A 12903-nucleotide genomic window follows, 5' to 3' on the forward strand; every position below is an offset into this window, starting at 1 on the left:
GCTTGCTTCCTCCCTACTTGTCCCAAGAATTTTCTTGGAGTCAGCCGGGTGTGGTGGGTCAAGCCTGTAATCCCAGGACTTTGGGAGGCCAAGGTGGGCGGATCACGAGGTCAGGAGTTCGCGACCATCCTGGCTAACATGGTGAAACCCCGTCTCTACTAAAAAATACGAAAATTTAGCTGGGCGTGGTGGCGGGCGCCTATAGTCCCAGCTGCTTGGGAGGCTGAGGCAGGAGAATGGTGTGAACCCGGGAGACGGAGTTTGCAGTGAGCTAAGATCACGCCACTGCACTCCAGCCTGGGCGGAAAAAAAAAAAAAAAAATTTCTTGGAGTCTCCACTGTCTAACCATAACTTGAAGCCCCTCATTCTTCCTCCCTCGAGTAGCCCTCAGGCATGCTAGACTTTGCTTGCCCCTCTGCCAGCTTGGATCCCTGCCTTCCCCGCTCCTGCCTGGCTTTAAGACTACCACTGTCTACCAATTAACCACAATGTTGAGGCCCAGCATGAAGGTGAAACTGCTGTGGCCTGTATCCATGGCATTTGGCGGATATGTTTTCTCATCTTGCTCCTGTGACCTGCTCCTCCCCGCAAATTACACATCTTTAGTTGTGGCTAAATCCTAGGGAGTCCTGGAGTGGGGCCTCCCTGTGACATCAGCAGAGCACCCTTTGCCCCGTGGACTGGTGTTCACAGTGCACTGCCCAGCTCTGTGGGTGTGATCTATCAGCTGGCAAAACAGTTCCTGCAGTCAGGCCAACATCACTGGCCACTGCAGGCTGCTTTTCCCTCTTCCTAGCCAGGCATGGGGTCTCACACTTCTAGTCTTAGCTACTTAGGAGGATGGCTTGAGCCTAAGAGGTGAAGCTGCAGTGAATTATGAATGTGCCACTGCACTTCAGCCTGGGTGACAGAGCAAGGACCCTCTTTTTTTTTTTTTTGAGACGAAGTCTTGCTCTGTCACCCAGGCTGGAGTGCAGTGGTGCAATCTTGGCTCACTGCAACCTCCGCCTTCTAGGTTCAAGGATTCTGCTGCCTCAGCCTCCCGAGTACCTGGGATTACAGGTGCACATCACCACGCCTGGCTAATTTTTGTATTTTTAGTAGAGATGGGTTTCACCATGTTGGCCAGGCTGGTCTCGAACCCCTGACCTCAAGTGATCCGCCCACCTCAACCTCCCAAACTGTTTGTATTACAAGCATGAGCCACTGTACCCAGCCAGAACCCTCTTTTTTTTTTTTTTTTTTTAAAGAATTTTATCTCCTGCAGTACAGGTTGAACTTTGCTGCAGAATTCCCTAACTACTAGAACAAGAGGATCTCTTCATGGCTTCTGTTAGCTGAGAGGGCTAATGGAAGCTGCGCATTTTTTTTTTTTTTTTTTTTTTTGAGATGGAGTCTTGCTCTGTCGCCCGGACTGGAGTGCAGTGGCCGGATCTCAGCTCACTGCAAGCTCCGCCTCCCGGGTTTACGCCATTCTCCTGCCTCAGCCTCCCGAGTAGCTGGGACTACAAGCTCCCGCCACCTCGCCCGGCTAGTCTTTTATATTTTTTAGTAGAGATGGGGTTTCACCGGGTTAGCCAGGATGGTCTCGATCTCCTGACCTTGTGATCCGCCCGTCTCGGCCTCCCAAAGTGCTGGGATTACAGGCTTGAGCCACCGCGCCCGGCCGAAGCTGCACATTTTTGACGACCCCTCAGACTCCTGTCTTCCTCCAGAAGCAAATGTGGGGGAGGGGTCCCATTGAGTAGAGCACATCCTAATTCTGTTCTTCACACTGTCCCAAGAGGTTTGGAGGGCTCCTGCTTCCTTCTCCCCATGTGGCCTAGGCTCCCCTTACACCTACCATAGTCAGCTGAGGGCTCAGGGTCTTTGTCCCCCGACTGTGAGTATAAAGCTTAGCTTGCCTCTGAAGGGGTCACTTTCTTACTTAGAGAAAACAGACTGCAGCCTCTGTCTTTGCACATAATGAGTGCCTAATACATGTTAGTTAAACAAACACTGCCCTATTGCTCCCTGCTCCCAGAAGGCTTGGCTGAAGCAGCCTGGGACACCCCTGCCCCTTCTGTCTTCTCCCAAGCCAGCCCATCTGGTCCTAGGCTGCTTCCTCTTTCCTGGGAAAAGGCCCCAGGCTTCCCTGGCAGGGACAGAATAGGGTTCCGGTGAGTCAGGGCAACGGGAAGCCACAGCTCTTAGATCCCTGGAAGCCAAGCAAGACCTGGAATGGAGAGCGGAGCGGAGGCCCTCAGGACTTTGGCCCTAAGCCTGGGGGAGGGCCAGAGGGGGGTGGGGTGTGGGAGCAGCTGTGTGGGTAGGGGCCAAGATGAATGAGCTACTCCTGGAGCGGTCACTGGAAATAGGAGGAGTGGCCACAGGCAGTGACGCTGGGACCAGGGCAGGAGGCCTGTAAACAAGGAAGCCACCTGGGGGAGACGCAGGGCGGTCACTGGTCCTGGGGAGCAGGTGCTTCCTGAGGCCCGCCCTGGAGAGGGCCCTGGGGGCCGCCCGGCCGAGTCCGCAGCAGGCGCTAGGAGGCGCCGTCTACCGGCTTCCAGAGCCCACCTCTCCCTACCCTGGCTCCCGGGGGTGTGGCCGTCGGAGGGTGTGCCGGCCCAGAGTCCCAGGCCCGCCGGCTCGGCCTTTCCCTCCCTTCTGTCACCGCAGCCGACTGGCCAAGGGCACCAGCCCTGGAGAGGGCTCGGGGCTCAGCCTGGCCTGCTCTGCTGTGAGCTCATTCCCTGAGACCACCAGTTCTAGTTCCTGCCCCTCCCCCAAAGGCTCGGGTCGCAGGCTGGGGCCTGGCACCCACCCCAAAGTTTGGGAGGGGGCTCCGAGGCCATCAGGCTCCAGGCCGCCGTTGGCTCTGCCCCCTGGCGCCAGGGAAACAAAGGTTAGGGGCCCAGAGGGAGTTATCTGGCCCCATCCCCACCGGGTGGGGGAAGGGGGACAAGAGGGGGCGCAGTTCCCCTCCACTCCCCCAGCCGTACTGATTCTTCGAGACACTTTCACAGGCGGAAATTCCCAGAGGTCAGAGGAGGGAAACGGTTAATTCCTTTTATTCAATGGGTTCCCCCCTACACGCCTCCCCCCAACTTCCTCCCTCCACTTCCCGCCCCCCCCTGTGTGAACAGGAAGTGGAGAGGAAAAGGCTCTAAGCGGAGCAGCTGGGAGCAGGAGGCAGGAGTGGGCGGCGGGCTTGGTGCCAGCCCTGCCCCTCATGCTTAGTTGCCGGAGGGCCAGGCCAACTGCGGCCTGGGAAAGAACCTGCAGCCCCGCTGGCGAGTGACAGTTGAGCCGGGAAACAGCAATGTCCATGCCCGCTTTCCTTAACCTGCTCCCAGGTTACAGGCTGCTGTCCTCAGGGTGCCAGACATCTTCTGCTCAAGAGCCAGCTGCCCTGGCCACCGCAACCCCACCTCCACCACCAGGCTGGGCATCCCGAGGCTGGCAGGCATCTCTTCAGGCAGCCGCCAGTCCTGGCACTGGCTCCCTCACTCAGCCCCTTGGCCCTGCCAGCCCTTTGAAGCTCATGCAGTGCTTCCTGTTTGGGGCGGGCAATGCCAGGGCCCCTCCCCCACCATTGTTCTGGAGAGACCATAGGTCCATCTGTTGCCCCATGGTGGGGCCCCTAGGCAGTGCCACACGGGAGCAGCACCACAAAGGACCCTGCTGGCAGCTTTGCTTATGTGGGGTGAGACTGGGCCCTGTAGCAGGTTGAGGGTGAATGGTGGTCAGAGGCAGGCCTGGGGCGGGCAGTGGGACAGGATGCTAGAAAGTTCTGGTGTTTGGGCAGCTGGAGCCCTCAGCTTTTTCCTCCGCCTGGAGCATGGAGATGATATTCAGGGAGCCATGCATGCTGAAGCCACCAGGAGAGAGCCACCATTCTCATGCCTGGATTCCCAAAAGGAAAACTGAGGCAGAGGGGCAAACTTTGGTCTAGGATGGCCAATAAAAGGGCCACAAAATAGGGTTGTCATTTCAAGGGGATTGGCCCCTCTCCGAATGCCCGGTAACTGGGTGCTTTCCTCTCCCTGAGCAGCTTTACCGTGGCTCAGCTTTCACCTTGAACCAGCCCTTACTGAGCCGTCAGAAACCATACTGTGAGGTCAGGAGAGGTTGCACGGCCTTAGTTTGGTGGCCAGCAACCCATGTCCACTGAGAATAAGCTTGGGCAGAGAAAAGGGAAAGGGGCACTGGTCTGGCCCCCAGGAAGGTGGCTGCTGCTTCTGGTTCCCAGGCTGTTGTGACCAAAGGTCTGTTTGTGTTTGCCAGGTGCAGAGGCAGGTGCCTGCAGCTCCCCTTCCCTCCATGGCATGATCTCCCAGTTCTGACCCTTGACCTGCTCCCTCCCGGCATCCCCATAGGGCTAGAAGGTGAACCCCACTTCCCTCACCAGGTCCTCTGATTTCTCTTCCCAGGCCAGGACCTAAACTGTTCACAACTCCCAGCAGGCCAGAGCTGCAGAGACCTCAGATAGAGACTGTAAAGTGCTGTGGAAGCCTTGTTCAAATAAAAACGTTCATGAATGTCCAGTATTTAAAATTGATATGCTGAGATTCTCCAATGGAAACTGGGCTGGAGGCACCCACACCCCTGTTCACTCAGCCTGTTCTCCTCTCCTATCTCAATCTCTCTCTCTCTCTCTTTTTTTTTTAATAGAAACAACACCTTGCTGTATTGCCTAGGCTGGTGTGCATTGGCACGATCATAGGTCACTGCAGCCTTGAATTCCTGGGCTCAAGTGATCCTCCCACCCCAGGCTCCTGAGTAGCAAGGACTATAGATGCCACACCTGGCTAATTTTTATTTTTATTTTTTGTAGTGACGGGGATCTTGCTGGGTTGCCCAGGCTGGTCTTGAACTCCTGACTTCAAGCAGTCCTCCCACCTCAGCCTCCTAAAGTGTTGGGATTACAGGCGTGAGCCACTGTGCCTGGCCCCCTATCCCAATATCTATAAGATGCCAGGATGCCCAGTAACCCAATTTGAAAGACACCGTGCTGCTGATCCCACCTCCTGACTTTACAGCTGCTGAATTGCAGAAGACAAATTGGTAGCTAACAGGAGGCTCCATCCTGGATCCTGCCCCTGTCCGTGAGATTCAGCCTTGATTAATGGTGTTCCCATGCTGGTTGTGAGCAGGGCATCATCCTAGGTCCTTCTTTATACTTGTTTTCCATCTCCAGCCAAAATGGGTTGAACTCAGGAACAAGGACATACTCTGTAAAAGGGCAAGTGCAAGTCTCTGCTCTGCGCCTACCGGCCACCAGGCTAATCAAGCCCTTAGAACTTCAATTTCTTCTCCTGTAAAACGGGAATAACTGTTACAGACCTGGAAAGGCTCTTGCGAGGCTGAAATGAGAGCGGTGCCGCCCATCTGTCAAGGTAGCCCAGGGCCTGGCGCCCAAGCAGCCCCAGGCACTTGCCCTCTTCCTTTCTACTCTGTGTCTCCTTTCTGTAGGTGTGGGACCCTGAGACCTGTCCCAGCACTTCCCTCACAAGGCCCTCTGACTTCTTCAGATATCAGCGTGGGATTGGAAGAAAGAAGCTTGCTTGAGTAGGTTTTTCTGGTTTCTTGATGAATGGCAATTCTAATGAAAAGAGGTTCAGGATGAGAATGAGAGGAAGCCCACAGGCATGTAGAATATGGCCACAGGTGGGACAACAGTGCTTCCTTGGGATGGGGGCTTGGGTCCCTGAAGGAAAGGAGACAAGGCACTACTCCAGCGCCAGGAGTCTCATAGGACAGGCCGAGGGGGCTGGGCAGACACCATGCTGGCCGCTGATCAGGCATGACTCCTCTGCCAGCCTGCCCTTGCAGGCCAGCCCAGAACTTGCACAACAGTCGGCCTGGCTGGCACTCTCCCGGGAGCTTCAGGAAGTCCCCCTTGTCCTCCCCTTGACCTTTGACCCCTTGGGCCTGCTGCCGACCAGACCAGAGTACAAGGCAGATGTTCTCTCTTTTACCTTCTGTTCCTGGTCTTTCCCTCTAAGGCTGGAACTCAGAGATACCTCAAACCCCCACCTTCCAGCTCATCCTTCCCCAGGCTCTCAGCACGGACCAGCTGGAGCCTCCACTGGGCCGCTCTCCACGTGAGCCAGTGTGGATCCTTGGCCACAGCCAGCAGGACACATGCAAGTACCCCGACTCCAGACATCCTCACAGGTGTCCTGCCCGACTACCTCCCTGTCCCAGGCCCCAGCAGGTGAAGCGGGAACAGCAGACAGAGCCTCCTTCCCTCCCCGGCATCCTCTGAACAGCCGAAGTTGGAAGAACCCTAGATACGGTTCCACATTAAACTATGCACGCCTCGTGGCACTCAGTTTCACAATCAGATAACTCCCTCTGGTTTTCTAGTGGAATTTTTGCTTTTATTTTATAGGGTTTCTTGGCTTCTTTTTTTTTTTTTTTTTTAAGCAATCAGTCTAAATTTGTCATCACACATCCCCCATTTCCGCCCCTAAAGGCCTCCTTTTCATCCCCTGGAATCTGGAAACCATATGTGTGGGCAGAAACCCCCCAGCATCCCCCACTGCACCCTGGCCCAGCCTGGCCTCCACAGGGACAACCGTGTTAGCTGGGGAAGAGTCTACACTCCACACTGGGGCTAGAAAGGGAGTTTCTCTTTGGACCTTCCCAGCTCAAGCCATGGAGAAGCCGTGTGGTCTAGTGGTTAGGGCTAGAACAGATGGGTTCTGTTCCTGGCAATCTCTTTGACTAACACCAGAAGCCTGGGAAAGTCCCCTTAACACCTAAGGGACTCAGTTTCCCCACCATCTGAGGGGCTCAGAGTTTCACCAGCTAGCTCATCTCCTACCTGCCTTGGTGGAAAGAGTTTTTGATCTGGAATTTCTGCTATGTCACTTACTAGCTGCTTGACCTTGGCAAATTGCTTAACCTTTCTGAACCTCAATTTCCTCATCTATAAATTAGAGACTATTATTGTACCTAGCACCTGGTTATTGTTGGGATTAAATAAGAAAACATTCTCAAGGGCCTCGCACCAGACGTACTGTGAAAGCTCAAGAAGCAGGCGTTGTGATTGTTAACAATAAGTAGAAAGGCACAAAGAGGTGGGAGTGTGTTCTCACGAGTCTGCCCTGAGCCAGACCTGTCTGCCCCTGCCTCTCCTGCTCTGGCTGCCTGGTCCAGACCTTCCCTGGGCCTCCTCTGCTCTGGAAGGCAAGGATGCGTTACCAGTCATTGTGGGTCAGTGCTGAGTCCCGGCTGCTCGTCCCTGTCTCCATGACGACCCCAGCCCCTCCCCTCCTTCCTTCCTCAAGAGCTTTCTGTTTACTGTAAACAGCTGCCCCAGCTCAGCCCTAGCTGATCCCCCCACACCCAGGGCCAGCCAGACCCGCTCTGAACCCGGCCTGGGCTGGTGTGAAGGTTCGCACCCTGTTTCCTGGGCTCCACAAGGCCTCAGACAAACTCTGTGTTTCCACCTTGCCTGGCTGGGAGGGGAGAGGAGGAGGGGAGGGGCCTGTTACCTCAGACCGGGGCAGCCAGGGCCTCAGAGACAAGGAACAGATGGGGCGTAATGGAGGAGGACCACACCAAGAGAGTTTGGTGGAGACATCTCTGGCTTGGCCTTAGACTGACCCGGGTTCAAATCCTGGCCTAGATTTGCTCACTGCATGACCTCAGGCTGGTCACGTAACTTCTCTAAGCTTCATTCAATTTATCGATTTGTAAAATGGAGACAATAATACCTCCCTCAGAGGGTTGGCTGCTGGGCAGATTGGTAATAATGCAGGTAAAACCCCCGGCTCAGGTCTTGACACATTGCTAGCCTACAATGATGGTGGCTGGACTATTACTTCACTTTTCACATCCTCTCCTTCTGCTCAGCAACCCTGCACAAATCCCTGCCTGTTCCTTGACCTGGCTTGTCTCAATCACACAAGGCTGCACATATATGTGCACAAAACACATATATATGTGTACACAGCAAACATACGAGCTGGGTAATGAAATGAAAACTCACAAGTGTATCTGAGGCACAGGAGACTCAATGAGAGCAGAGGAAGATTCTGTTTCCTAAGCCCTTCCACAGGCCTGAGCTGGGACATCCATGTGTGCCACCATCACCAGGGCACTATTGACTTCCTCCCTCTTCCTCCACTTGGCGTCCAGGATTGCACCCACCCTCCCTGCCCAGTGGAGCATAGTGCAGGGATACAGGGAATGCTCTATGGGATAGCTCCCCTTTCCTGTGGGCCAAGCTTTTAGGGCAAGATGGTCCGGGATGTGAGGCTCCTGGCTCCCAGCTCCTGATGGGTCCAAGTTGGCTCCCTTGACTCACCAGCATCCTTGGAAGTGCTGGCTAATTAACGCTGCCTTGTGAGATGAGATTTAGACCTGCCATTTCTCTTACCACCAGGCCCGCCCAGCAGCCCTGGGGCAGAACCTGGGGTTAAGCAGGGGCATTCATCGATTTGAGTCATTCCCCACAAGCCCATGAGTAAGTATGGTGCTGAATTTCCAGACCCCTGTCCCCTCCCTGAGATCCTTGTTGGGGTCTTCCAGGGCTGAGTCTCTGTTGGTTGCAGGTACAGCCCTGGGGTTCTCTTGAGCAGGGCGTGGCGGCTGGAGGCTTTCAGGCCTAGCTAACTCCACTGCCCCCACATGGTCTTGCCCACAACCAGGTCTAACTCCAGCGTTTTACATGGTCTTGCCCACAACCAGGTCTAACTTCAGCGTTTTACATGGTCTTGCCCACAACCGGGTCTGACTCCAGCGTTTTACATGGTCTTGCCCACAACCAGGTCTAACTCCAGCGTTTTACATGGTCTTGCCCATAACCGGGTCTAACTCCAGCGTTTTACATGGTCTTGCCCACAATTGGGTCTAACTCCAGCGTTTGTGTGCTCATCCCAGCCTGGCTGCATGAGAAAGGAGAGGAGCCCCCAGTACTGAAGTCAGCCCCGCGGGTTGGGCTGGAAATTCCCCACTTCTTACCTTGGCCGCTTGAGGAAACGGCCTCCCGGCAGTGGGCCGCCTCCCGCCAGGGACTTTTCTCCTGGGGATGACATGGAATGCAGTGCAGCTGCAGGGACCCCAGCCTCACTGAGCCACACATCAACCAGCCTGAAGGGCAGGGGAGTATGTCGGTCACACAGGACCACTCTCTCCCTTGCAGGGAGCTTGGCAGCCAGGGTCCTAGAACCCATCTGAGACTTACACAGACCTAAAGGGGGAACAGGGAGAAGGAGGCCATGTGGACCAGTGGTGGCCAGGAATGTCCAGACTGCTGTGTGGTTCTGTAGCTGGAGCTTACCAGCCCTTCCTCCACACTCCCTTTCCCCACCCCAGCACCCAGCCTGAAACTGGCTTCCTAGGATGGAAAGCCCTCACTGATCTTCCAGGATGGTGGTCTCCAGACTTTTTTTTTTTTAAACAGATTGGGGGGGGGTCTCACTATGTTGCCCGGGCTGGTCTTGAACTTGGGGCCTCGAGTAATTCTCCTGCCTTGGCCTCCCAAAGTGCTGAGATTACAGGCGTGAGCCACTGTGTCTGGCCTCCCGAAATTTTTTTATTGTTAATATTTATGCATACACTACAGTAAAAACACATATTAAATATTATTAAAGTTTTATTTATTTATATATATTTTTGGAGACGGAATTTTGCTCTTGTTGCCCAGGCTAGAGTGCAATGGCACGGTCTCAGCTCACTGCAACCTCTGCCTCCCAGGTTCAAGCATTTCTCCTGCTTCAGTCTCCCAAGTAACTGGGATTACAGGCGCCCGCCACCATGCCCAGCTAATTTTTTGTATTTTTAGTACAGACGGGGTTTCACCATGTTGGCCAGGCTGGACAGGCTGGTCTCAAACTCCTGAATTCGGGTGAATTCGGGTGATTCACCTGCTTCAGTCTCCCAAATTGTTTTTTAAGTAAAAAATAAATCAAAATAGAAATCATATTTCCTCCCATCCCCCAACAAATGCCTCACTGGCCCCATACAGGCCACTGTGGAGCCCACCATGTGGATAGAGGAAGACAAGAGAGCCTCTCGGAGCAGACCATCACCCTACAAGTGGATCCAGGGCATGAGGGAGCGACTGATTTTCTTAATCCGTTGCCAACCACGTTGAGTAACCCACATCTGAAGCCGTTCTATTTGTTGTTGTTAACTTGAAATGAAACGTGGTCATCTTAGGCAAGGCCCTGTTGCTGTGGTGGTGGTTGTGCTGCCAGTTCCTACCCCAAAGGCCCAGGCAGCCTGTCCCATCCTAGGACCACAGCACCCAATGTAGAAAGTGAGAGTTTATCGAGGAAGAACACCCAGCCTGTGTGTGTGTGTGTGAGTGTGTGTGCACATGTGTATGTGTGCGTGCACGTGCTGGCCCAGAGTGTCACTCTAGCAGAACCCGCCCGGTGAAGGCCTCTGCTTTCTGGTCTGCTCGTCTGGGAAGCCTCACTTGTGTCACACAGGTACTGAGACACCTGCATTAACCCTTCTGATGGAGTCATAGGAACCCCCGACATTGAATTAGAATCTTTCTCTCGTCTACATCCTCTCCACACGGCTGTTTAGGTAGGTGAGGCAGGCATCAATTTGTCCATGGTGGCGGGCAGGGGGCGCCCACGGCACAGAGAGGTTCGGGAAATTGCCCAAAGTGACACCATCTGGTGGAGCTGGGTCTCACGTGTGCTCACACTCTTCCTAGGTGTCTTTCCTCATGTTCTACCATCCTGGTCCCACAGGGCTGCTTGACAGTTCAGAATTCTGGCCTGGGAAGAATCAGTTCCCAAGGACCCTGGGACCTCTCTCCTATAGCTGGGAGGCAGCCTGCCCTTCTGCCCCACTAGAGAGAAGGCAGGCCCAGGACCCTCTCCCTGTCCTTAGACATGTGGGCCCGTAGGTAACAGTCTTCGCAGGAGCAGGGTCCCTGCTGGTAGAGGAGAGAGGCCTGACTTTTCTGCCAAGGCCAGAGTTGCCCCTGGCTCCAGCTCGCCTGACTGGATCTGGGGCCAGGGCTTCCTCCTTCATTCAAAAGCTCGGCCCTCTGAGGGTGGCAGGAGGGGAGGGTGAAGGGCTCAACCTCTAGCCCCTCCCCCCCTCACTGACAGCTGTAATCTGCTTGGGAAAATCTCTTTTTTTTTTCTGCACAGGAAAAAATATTAGTTGTCCCGATAACAAGGAAAACAAAATCTAGCGCAGGGCATCAGAGACTTCCTGAGGCGGGAAACAATGTCCAGTGGAGAGCTCAGTGGAGAAGGCCCGAGCCGGGAGGCCGAGGGGGAGCTGAGAGAGGACACTGGTCCAGTCCTATCCGGCCAGGGGGGAGGGGCATGACAGATCGAGGAACTCGGAAAAAAGATTTCCCCCCAAAACCTTGAAGTCTGGGCTGTTGAGCTATATCCGGGAAATGATTCAGGACCAGAGCACGTCCCTGCCTGGGGCCAGGCCCCATTGGCTCAGGTGCTCCGGGTCTACCTTCTTTCCCTCCCAGTCCCCAGCCTGCTCTCCCAGGTGCTACTCCAGGCCTGGGAGCCTGGAGAGTGAGGCAGTAGGGTCCCTTCGGAGGTGGTGGCTGAGGCCACAGGTGCCTCATAGGCAACCCACACCTCCTCCCACCCCTGGGGCATCTTGCTTTGTCTGCCCACAACTGCTTCCCTGGGTAACTTTCCACTAAGGGAGGGGGTCAAGCAGATGAGGACCTCTCCAAAGGCCTGGAGACTCTGGTCCCCTCCACCTCTACCAGGAGACTGTGGCAGTGGGCAGCGGTTCTAGGAGCTTGCCATGGGGGGGGCTTATGAGGGAGGGCTCCAATCCCAACTGCCTAGCCGTGGATGCGGGGACACTGGGCTGTTGGGTCCAGTGGGCGTGGCCTCTGAGCACTGTGCACCTCAGCGAAGGGACAGGAGGAGGAACAGGAGGCCCTGTGCTTCCAGGTAGCAGTACCCCTCAACCCTGGCTGCACACTGAGTCACTGGAGAGCTTTTGGAAAATACCAGTGCCTCCAAGGCCTCATCTCAGAACAGTTCTATCAGGGTGCCCACAGGAGCTACTCAGGTGATCCTGTTGCATGGCCAGGGCAGAGAACTCCTGCTCCATGGCCCTGTAACCCTTTGGTCACTTTCTGGCTGGCCCCTTCCACCTCTGCCAGCAGAACTGGCCCCTCCGTTTCAGAGCCCCTCAGAGATGCTCACCTAGCCGGTGGCTGCCCGAGGTACCCACAGAGTTCCCTGCTCCAGCTGGAGGCCAGTTGTCCAATCCAATAGCAGGTTCTGGGTTACCCCCACTCCCTCCCTCTGCTCCCTCTCTTTCCCCCTTGGGCAGTGATGCTGGGACCTTTGTTCTCAGCCACCAGGAGTGTGACCAGAAACCTACCCACAGTTTAATTACAGTCCCACTCAGTGGCCATAGGCTGGCCATGGTCCTCATTCAGCCTGTAGCTAGGCCAGCCTGACGCAGCTCCTCCCCAAATCCCAGGGTCATGCCAGCTTTGTTCTCAGGAGGACCCGCTACTCCTTCCCCCCCAGTGCCCTCAGCCCTTGCTCTGCACAAGGCCCTAGGGGAGGTGCAGAGGGAGGCCTGGGCTCTGAACACAGAAGCTGGGACCTTACCCAAGCACGGGGGGCCCTGGCAGGGTGCTGACACTATTGCTTGCTGAATCGTGGGCTGACACAGCAAAATCCTTGAAGTCAGAGAGGTGATTTCCGGTCCATTTCTGATTGGTTACAAGCATGTACCAGTCACCTACTAAGCACTGGATCTGTGGGGGGATATGCAGAGGGAGAAAGTCATAGTTCCTGCTCTCCAAGGGCTTTTTTTTTTTTTTTTTTTGAGACAGAGTCTCGCTCTGTCGCCCAGGCTGGAGTGCAGTGGCCAGATCTCAGCTCACTGCAAGCTCCGCCTCCCGGGTTCACGCCATTCTCCTGCCTCAGCCTCCCAGG

Source organism: Trachypithecus francoisi, unplaced genomic scaffold (assembly GCF_009764315.1).
Source record: "Trachypithecus francoisi isolate TF-2019V2 unplaced genomic scaffold, Tfra_2.0 Lachesis_group3, whole genome shotgun sequence".
NCBI lineage: Eukaryota > Metazoa > Chordata > Mammalia > Primates > Cercopithecidae > Trachypithecus > Trachypithecus francoisi.